The sequence below is a fragment of the Wasmannia auropunctata genome, unplaced genomic scaffold (assembly GCF_000956235.1).
Source record: "Wasmannia auropunctata unplaced genomic scaffold, wasmannia.A_1.0 LD336101.1, whole genome shotgun sequence".
NCBI lineage: Eukaryota > Metazoa > Arthropoda > Insecta > Hymenoptera > Formicidae > Wasmannia > Wasmannia auropunctata.
Window position 1 is genome coordinate 2,211,936 of NW_012026789.1, and position 10,876 is coordinate 2,222,811.

The following is a 10,876-nucleotide window of genomic DNA, read 5'->3' on the forward strand; positions in this document are numbered from 1 at the left end:
GTGTGTGTGTGTGTGTGTGTGTGTGTGTGTGTGTGTGTGTTCCTTAGAGAAATTAATACTGCATATGTTAATAATTAATTACTAAAAGGGGCAAATTGAAAGAACAATTACACAGATGTGTAATGTAATTATTTTTCGTCTCAAAAATTCCAGAAATTTTTAAAATTTCTGACATAATACATAATAAAACAAAAAGTTTACTAGATATTTGTTAAATGAGTTAATTAGAAAATTTATTTATTTTATAATAAATTAAGATTAGATGTTTATAAATTGTATTAGTTGAATTATATATGTAGATTTAGTCATATTCGTATATGTACCTATACATATGTCATGTAAGACCAGAACACCAAGAGCCTCCGTGGCGCAATGGGCTAGCGCGTTCGGCTGTTAACCGAAAGGTTGGTGGTTCGAGCCCACCCGGGGGCGTATTTTTTGTGTACGGTAATATATATTATTTGTTTTGTTTTATAATGTACATAGTTAATAATTATTTATTTTATTTAACGTTAATTATTTATTTTTATGTATAAAATTTTCACAGAAAATTATATTTTATAAGAAATAATATACACATTATAAATATTGTGTAACATAATATATATTATGTAATATCAATTATATTATATATATTATGTAATATCAATTATTATATTATATAATATTGTATTGCAAATATTGTTTATTTTTAATTAGTAAATTCTTTGAGATTTTTGTTCTCGTTGAAAATAGAAAAACTAATAACATTTTTACATATTAAATACTTTAATATTTTTTTACGTTTTATTTTTGAACTAAGTACCGTTTGCTTTTTGATTGCATTACAAATTTAATGTAATGTTGTATTAGTGTTTATAAAACGCATATTTTTAAAAGACATATATACGCAAATACGTAATTTTTTTTTTACTGTTGGTTCTATTCTTAAAATATTTCACTAAAAATGCAATAATTCAGCATAGTCAGCACGTCGGAAGAACTCATGAAATATTTACGCGAGCAGATCGAGCCCCGCAAAATCTACCTACTCGTGCCTCAATCGCGAACACGTGCGGTACTCACACAAGCGCGTCTGTAGACGCGATATACACATATAGATCGGGGACCTAGCAATGTATCTGACTCATTCGCCACTAGATGTCGCAGAACATTCCATTAAACTCGTAAGAAAGAAACGTTCAACAATGTTACATAAGGCAACCAGAGGCTCAACAGAATCAGTCATCAGTAAGGATATTACTGATCGATACAGCACATGATGAGTTATTGGAGATGATCCCTGATTACACTCCACCCTGCTACTGTAGAGGTATCGCAATCTACGGTTGTCAGGAATTCTGATGCTGCTGATGACTGATGACTCAATTTTTATTTATATATATGCTAAAGTAAGACAAAGCGCGCGTTTCGCTATCTATTCGCTATCATTGAAAAACGCAAAATGCTCAACGAGTGCGCAAATTAAAGATATACGCTTTCAAACGCTGTAATCTGCATTTGTGTGCGATTTTTATTATATATATATATATGTATTATATATATATATATATGTATATATATTATATATGATTATTTTATTATTTGTGGCGATACACAAGCCAGAATATAACTATGCGCGTATTCGCAATTCGCGAATCGTGATTTGTGATCCATATGGAGTTTGTGAGAGAATAATGTGAAGAGAGAATTTGCCATTCATACCGAAGTAGTACAGGCCAGACTTGAGAGTGTGGCCGAGTGGTTTTTTGACGAAACTCAAAAAACGCGAATAGTACTAATCGATCCATTTGTATTGCATTATGACTGCGTTTCGTTCTAACGCTCACACGCTGCGACATGATTTGTCCTTGTTTAATATTCGATAAATAGTAAGGATAAAATGATTCCGTGCGCGCTGTAAGCGCCAAAAGCGTGAATACGTGGTGAATACGGAACGTAACCTATATAAGCTACACTTGTACATGGCAAACTGCGAATCGCGAATAATGTTGAAAGATTTATAGTTTTTTGCTAGTAAACAATGAATATTCTCAAATATTCAACAAAATTATGAATTGAAAATTGCGAGCCACGCATAATCTGGTAACTACCTGTATTCTTTATCGTATAATGTAATTTAAAAAAAAAGTTTGAATTATTTTATTTTTAAAGCATAAAATAACGTTAATAAAAAAACATTAGTTTCATTTTGTTATTACTAACCGTTGTATTTAGTTTTCCCAACAGAATCAAGTATTATGGTATTTTGGATGCATATTGAAAGAAGTTTGATATGAAAAAAAAATCTATCCGCGGGGAAAAGTTATATAATACGGGGAATGCTTTTGTGTAGCTGCTAAATTATAAAGCATGTTTTTGAATACTAAATACCCCATGACTGCTTTGCTTTATTAGTAACGGAGGTGCACTGACGTATATTTTAACGTAAATAAATACGCACTCTCAATGGATGTATTTCATATACAATAATAAGCTTACACGTCAAATATTGGTAATGACTCTTTTTTCCACGATTTGAAGTCTGAATATTTTTCTCGCTTTGTAATATTTATCTAAAATAATTTTCTGTAAAAAATAATGTATATATATTTGAAATCGAAGAATATCGTTAAAATCAGTTTAAATGTACACAAAATATAAAATGTTAACAATATGGTATCAAAAAATTACATTATAATCATTGTATGTTTTTATAATTAGATTTTTGAACAATTAACTAAAACTAATACAATAATAACATGTTAAGAAATTGTATAGAAAATTACAAAGTATAAAATTACAAAAATGTATAAATTAAAACGTGCATTTTCGTAAATTTAATTAATTTATGAGATGATATTAATCTTATCGTTATCAATTAATTGCATTTATCACATCTTTAGCGGCTTTAAATTTCCAATTTTTCTCGTAATGTAGAGGAATTGCATTCAATAATAGACCCAAAATCACGTTAACACGAAACTAACGTAATACATACGCGTTTGCGTGCCAGCCGGTTAATCGAAACTCATTAGAAGCCGGCGTCGCGTGCGTCACGTATCCGGAACACGCGACATGTTCGACGCTTATCATGTAGGAAACCGGAAATCGGGGCAGAGACTAGAGACAACGACGGAAGTTCACGAGTCTCTCATCCGCAGACGAAAGTTCCAGAGGCCACGGGCGGATCCCTTATAATGCTTGTGAAAACGAATTCCTGTCGTGCGGATAGTTGTCAGATCGTTGCATGCAGTGCAACGCCGATAACACGGCATCAAGCGCAGTCAGATCCTACGTTCGCGGTTTCGCCACAGGTCACGTATCCAAATATTGGAAAATTCTGAACGGTTGCATTTTATCTGGTGTCTTTGCAGGACCGATTTTAAATGTCAGATTATTTTCCGTTTCTTTCACATATCTCTTTACGCGACTGAATAAATTTTAAGTCAGAAATACGGAAATGTAGACTCAAAAGAGATAAAAATAGGATTAAATATCATAACAATAAATTTAAAGTAAATATACGATTTTTTATGCATACATGTACATTGTTAATAATATATTATATATATATTAATATATATTTTTTATTTATTAACTTCATCCTTTTCTTTTTGATTATATAGAGTTAGTTTTATTTTTTAAAACCGATTTCATTCTGAATCTAAGAATAATGTAAAAATAAATAATATATAATTAATCAAATGCGATATGTATATTTATCATCTGTGTAGATACTTCTTTTCAGTGAGAAATCTCTTTTATTGTGCCCTATCGAATCGCAGTAAAAAGCCGAACATTTTAGAATTGAACCAAATGCCTATCAACTTCCGATCGTTCGATAAACTTCATTTTGGGATTCCGCGCGTTTGATCTAGTCAAAAGACTGAATCGACAAAGGGAACAGCGAGGCCGATAAAAAGAGATGCTGGAAGTGAACGAGAAAACTAATTACCTGTGCAAAATAGAGACGACTGTGAGGCGCATATGCAAACCTCACAGCAGAGAGGAGATTGGTAGAAAAAAAAAAAAAATAAATAAATAAATAAAACCATAAAAAGTAAATGGCTATATATACTTTAAGCCGGAAATTTTTTTTGTTTCGGAGAGAAATGGAGAGACAGAAGTGTTAAAAGAAAGTGAAAACAAATAGGGGTTGTAATTCCGTTCCCGTTCTTCCGATCCCTCGAGACCGTAATTCTCCTCTTTCGCGGGAATCTCACTTCGGAGCGTTGCTCGAAAGTCCGTTTAACTCTCAGCGATCTTTCCCTTTATTCACAATACTTTCGTCGGAATTTTTCCGTTGCGAACGTCGTTTGCGTTTCATCTACCTCGCGTATCCGGCTTTATCGTGTTGTAGGACTTAGAATGTTTCAGGAAAAAATACACAAGAGAGCTTGAATTTCTTATGTTGCTCGCATTTGGAAGTTGAACCTTGACTTATGTATTACAAAGATTGCCAATTTTCTTTCCCTCATTCTCTCTCTCTTTCTCACTCTCTATGCTAAATAATCGGGCGTTTTTTCAGACGCTTTTCCACCAATTTTTCGAGCCAGGAGGATTCCGTTCTCTCTCTCAGGTACCACATTCAAAATCGTCGGAAGCTTCTTTAGTCGCGGCTGAAGCTTACTGATAGGCCTCTTGGACCAAGCTCGATTACTCCGATCTTCTTTGTCGCGATAATGACTTTCCACATTCTCTTCCCGGCGATGCTATGCTCACCTACGCGCGCGAGGCACTTCTCCATTCAACGCCCATTCTTTCGCCCTTTACGAATTTTTTAGCATCCACTTCTCGAGTAACCCAATTCCTTCATCATGGGTGGATCTTCGTTTTGTGACCTAGCGCGCCCTCGCTCCATCGATCTCACGGTTTTCCCCTCGTTCATCGTTTTTATGCTATGTCAGACAATCGCGCGGATTTGATTAAAGATCGAATAAACGATCAACAACGATGGTTTGATAAAGTGTCGTCTCATAGAAAAATTCTCAACACGATCCCAGACTTAGGAGAATCACTGTTTAAACGAATAAGTTACTATTTGTATCTAGTTATTTAAATTTTATAACCCTTTTTTAAAACCCTTTTACATTTAGTCAAACATATACATATGTCCTACTGTTTAAAAAATCATGTCTAATAAATATTAAGTCGGTACAATTAAATAAGGTTAATTTTACATGGAATAGTTTATTTTTAACAAAAATATATTTTTAAAAATATAAGAAATTATTTTTTTGGAAATATAAACGTAGAAAAATCCGAAATTTCTCAGATTAAATGTTTAGTATGATACGCGGCGTCATCTTTGTTAAGAATTACTCAAGTAAAACTCTAAGTAAGAATCTAAGTTTTTAATGATTTATATACACTGTATATAAGGTACAATCAAACTTTTGAATCTCTTGTATCTCAGCGATAAAAGTACATAGCGGTGAGCTTATTGATTAGTACTTGCGGATACGCGGTATAGATTAAACCGGAAGACTTTCGGATCATATTAGGCTCTTATTAATATAACATTTTGTTATATTTTTAAATTTTGTTTCATAAATTAAATATATATTCTTCAACCCTGAGAATATAAGCAATATAAACAAAATAACACAATATAAACTTTGATCAAAAAGTTCCTCAACGAAAATTCAATACAAACTTTCATCGGAAATTGAAATTTTATTCCTTCCGCACCCCATATAAGCTCATATCTTGAATTCTTATGTTCTGGTACCGTTTTCGTATTCAGCAACCAACAAAAACTTTTAAAAATAATTAAGCCAGATGTATGACTTCTTAAAAAAAAAATTCAGACGTGAAAAAAATCAATAGAAAATCATAGCAATTTAATAATTTTCCACAGTTTGCAGTGATTTTTGCAGTTAAAAAAATAATTCAAGAGCAAATAAATTTCCCTAACATACCTGCTCTTTTCAAGAAAGAAAATTTTCCTAGGTTTTCCCCACAATGTTACAATTGTTTTCGGCTGAGTTTTTGCTATAGAATATTTTTTAGTGACTCTGAACGTAACGTAATTTGAAAGGAAAGAAGAAAAGAGACTTTTGCTATACGACATGACAAGAGTGAGCGTTAGATAAGACGTGAGGCCCTAAAAGGCTAAGGCGGTATTCTTGGGAGGGAGATTCCGTAAGCTACGACACGCTGACAAATTGAGTTTTAGACCTCGCCGGCCGTGTCCTTCTATTCCGATGGATTTTTCCCACGGGTCAATGGAACGACTTCTCCCGCTCGATCCTACGGGATATCACGTATATACCATCTTCCCTTTGCCCATCCGCTCTTCACCGGCCCTAGTCCAGGGAAACGAGCGATGGTCACTTTTTCCGGTATCGTCCCGGTAAGTCATATTGTTAAATGGAACATGATGGAACGTAATGATCCGCTTCCATCTTCAAGCCGCGTAACGTAATATCGTAAAAGTAGAATGTAGAGTAGGCGCACCGGTGAGTAACCACCGGAGAATTATCCGTGAATTGTAAAAGCATACTGAGGCGCTGTGGTATTTAAAATTTAAAGAATAGCGAATTTACAGGCTTCACATTTAGCAATTAAAAATAGGCCATTGTAAAACATGCATTGTATGGAGATAACCACGAAGAAATAATTTTGGCAATAAGGCTAAGCTAGGGAGTTAAAGAAAAAAAAAGTAAGCATTGAAATTGTAACTAATCAAGATGACTTCCACGAAAATCTATTAAATAATCTATTATTTATCTCTGACCTAATTCTATCAAATAATCATATTAAACTTGCGAGTATTATTTAATGATTAATTTCGTAAAGTAATAATATTGTTATTGTTTTGACTTTATAAATTTCTCGACCGATATGCTCTTCACAGAAGAAAGGTCTGATGACTTAAATCAATTCTATTATCGTCATTATTTCGTTACGGTGAAACCGCGCTCGTTTTTTTCATTTTAAGTCGGTCTCGAGGGGAGCTAATAAAATCTCCGGTGAAAACGTGCGAGCACCACAAAGCCGAGGTCTATGATTCTGGTCTAAAAGAGTCACGTTCTGTTGGCAGCTACGACCGGAGTCACTTTATCTTGTCCTATGCCGGTTAGATGATGGTCGTCAAGAGACGTACAGGTTTGCCCCGGTAGCACGATAACAAGATGAACTTTCGGCCGCTACGCTAGATAGTTGCCGAGTGATACATGGATCATTAGGGAGCCGGGTCGCTCGTTATCGTCGGTTATCATCGACTCGCTCCGATAATTCCCGTAGCCTTCGCGCTTCATCGCGACGACGAGGCGGACAGAAATTTCCACGAAAAGACGAATAATATCGCAAAGATAGGTGCCTCGTCGATAAAATACCTATACCTCCTAGAGGGATGAATTTGTGAACGAGGCTCATCTACAACATCTCAGAACTCCGAATCGTTGTTAAATCTGCCACGTACCAGCGCAAATTCTGCCTAGTTCGTATTATTCGGTGAAGTTGATCGCAGATGTTCGAAACTTGTTGGAAACGTAACGCAAGGTAGTCGTCATTACACGCTCCGTTTACTTAATAAACTCGTAATTTCTCGTTTATCACTAAAATGCTCTTTTAAAGATCAATCTTGAAATGTAATTATTTGAAAGTATTAGAGAATTAATTTCTTTTATCATTAATTTTCTTACATATGTACGATTTATTTATCATACATGTATTTATACAATCACAGACATATTTAGATATATTTTTAAATAAAAGAGTTTGAAAGAAACGATAACAAGAGCGATTAATTCGACATTTTTCTAATGTCGAATTATACGTGAACCATAAAGAAAGTTTCTTTCATTTATCAATCGTAATGAAGTTTTGCTGAATGTCGAAACTTTGGTTGTGCTTCTGGCTGGTTCGAAAACTCTCGAAACTCTATTATGATGAATAAATGTTCTCGATACGGAGATTAATTATTCCCAAGATGCGCAAAAGTTTTTTTGAAAGTTCTTTTATCAAAGTCAGATAAGCTCATCAAAATTTTGATAAAATATTTGTGGAACTTGGTTAAATAACAATATATTAAATAATAAATGCTCAATTTTAGCTGATCTTGTCTCTTCAGTCATTTAATTTAAATTATAGCTTATTGATTTTGTATAATATAGGTAGAAAATGAAAAACATAAATATGAAAATATTGATATCAAAATTATTAATATTGATTATTATTTACATTAAAACTCCATATATTTAAAATATCAAAAAACAAATATTAAAATATTGATGTTAAAATTATTTAAATTCGCAAAAAAGATTACCGCAAATGATGGTCGTCCTTGAAACGCGTTAGCCCCAGTTTATAATTCTAAAGCGATCGAAGAATCTGGAATTAATAGGGTGGAATGTTTCGGAACTCCACTATACACGTATACACGGTAACGTACTGTTATTTGTGAAAAGCCAATTGCGATTTACATGCATAATTCATCAAACGGTACTTCGCGGCTGTGCTCATCCAACGAGGACGGCCTTCGAAACTCTCTGAGAAAAGTGAAAAGTGTTCCCTCTCGCACCGCCTCTTCTCGCCGTTTCGTCGAAAGATTTTTTTTTTCTAGGGGAAGTAATGGGGAACAAGCCGGCCGAGTAGACAAAGCGTACGACGCTGCCAGCCGCCGCATTCGCGGAACTTTTGCCAGCGCCATTTCGCCCGACTAAACTTCAACGGGATTTTCATAAAGCCCAACGTAGGGCCGAGAACACGCTGGTGATTCGCAGGGGGTTGCGAGGGGTGGTGACGGTGCGGAGGATGGCGCGGAGCAGCGAAATGGAAGGGAAACTTCGCTATCCATGCCGTGAAAACTCACGGCGTGAGTTATCTCTTTCCTCTCTCTCTCTCTCTCTCTCTCTCTCTCTTTCTCTCTCTCTCTTGACCTCGCCTCGCGCCGCGATTCCCTTCGCGTATCAAAAAGCGAAAAAAATCTTGGCGACTAGCAGTTTACGATCAATTCTACGAAGTTTATGTGTCGTTAGCTAGGAGAAAAGTTGAGGTATCCAACAATGTGCACCTCTTGAAATTGAGATTGAATGAAGGTTTAAAATCAGGTCGTATCAAATACAAGTTTTCGAGAGATACGAGAGACTTTTAATGTTTTAGGTATAGCCGTAAATCACCGGCGGTTCCGGAGCCGGGTAACACATAGATCTTTATTTCACTCTCGAATGCCTTTTATAACACGGCATGAAAGATGTAATTTAATATTGTAGCTCAGGAAATGTGATGATTTATTCTATGGGAAATCAGACCAGAGTGTATATAGATTTGCGGTAGTTATTGGACTCAAGTAGATTAGACACAGTGAGAGACAATACGTATAGTTGACAGAAGGTAAACAACAAATGTTTGATCATGAATTGATAGATTCATCTAATGATCTTCATTAATGATAAACGAACAAATGTTTCGATTCAAAATTGGAATTCTTTTCAGTAGACACATAAAGTCAAAGTAAACATAATCAGTCACAAATATACATATGTACATAAAGATCAGACGAAAATTCTGATTCATGTACTTTCGATCGATTTTATTTACTTTGACTTTACACCCGCTGAGAAGGATTCCAAATCGATTGGTTCGTTTATCATTAATAAAATTGTATGGTCGTCCGATAGATCGACAGATTCGCGATTGGAAAAATTTGTTGTTTGCTTCCTTCAACTGCGTATTGGCTCTTATCGCCTATTTTTATCTATTGATCTATCGACATCCCAAAGCCTTACTTCAATTTGTTTTTAAAGTATAGACTATTCGCCGATTACTTCTTTAAATAGGTTAATATCATAGACATGCCGGGACATGTGGGGAGGCCAATAAAAATCGACGTTTCCAATTTAATAAATTTAATTCTTCTTAGTTATTTAGTTCTCCTAAATTCAACGCAACGATAGGATGAATAATGCGAACAGAAAAGAAGGTCGATAGTAAAGGAGGAGTTCTGGATAATAGTATGAATCGCACCTGCGATCCACGGAATCTAGATGCCATCCATCTATGTCGTCGGGGACAACTCGTTCAGCATATCAATCGCCTCTCTAGTCGTGACGAATGGCACAACGAGCCGAAAAATATGGCTTATCGTTCTTTTCCTTTTCTTCTTCACACACTCTCTCTCTCTCTCTCCCTCCCTCCCTCCCTCCTCTCTCTCTCTCTCTCTCTCTCCACGATAAACGAAGAAACAAACGTAATATCACTGGCACTGGTGACGATTATAACATTTCGTAGAGATTATTGTTCCCCTAAACGGGGAAAAATATCGTTATACAAAAAAGAATTGCACGAATGCAAAAAAGAAATGCATTTGAAAAGTTTTTTGAGATATTTTTTGCTAAGAAAATTTTATTTTCAATCGAATTTAATTTTGACAGAAATCTATTCTTTCGGTTTGAGCGTCAATTATAAATATTCCAAGTTAATTGTTCAAAAAATGCGTGAGAGCAATGTTCGACAAAATCATTGTTTCCAAAAACAATGTCAAAATTTAGACAGGATATATGCACGAATAAAAGAAGATAAATTGCTTTAAAACATCTTTTGGACAATATATATATATTGTACAAAAGATTTTAAAAGCTTCAATATCATTCAGAACTAATCTTCGCGTACTACACGAACGAGATTGTCTTCACTACATTTTCTTCAATTATCTCAAGCGGTTACCTACTATTACCATCATACAGAGAGACAATCGATTTGCCTGAAAAGCGCACGATTCATCGCACGAGTTATCGCTCCCGCGATGATCCTGTTTCTGTTTCCAATTTCCTTTCTGTCGTGCCGAATCTGGAACACAGCTCTTCTTTCGTTCATAAAGTTTCAATAAAATTCGTTCAACGAACGAACGGCTAAAACGAACGCCCGCTGCCCTCGCTCTCCCCCCCCC

At 35.0% G+C, this 10,876-nt stretch overlaps 1 protein-coding gene and 1 non-coding gene across 2 annotated transcripts in view; one reads left to right on the forward strand and one right to left on the reverse strand.

Annotated features, from left to right (window-relative positions):
* LOC105458920 (acetylcholine receptor subunit alpha-like) overlaps positions 1-10,876 on the reverse strand; it is an 85,775-nt gene that overhangs the window by 45,142 nt on the left and 29,757 nt on the right. The gene's annotated exons all lie outside the window — the stretch shown is intronic.
* On the forward strand, positions 359-432 carry Trnan-guu. Its single transcript has one exon. It is a non-coding gene; the product is annotated as a tRNA-Asn (tRNA).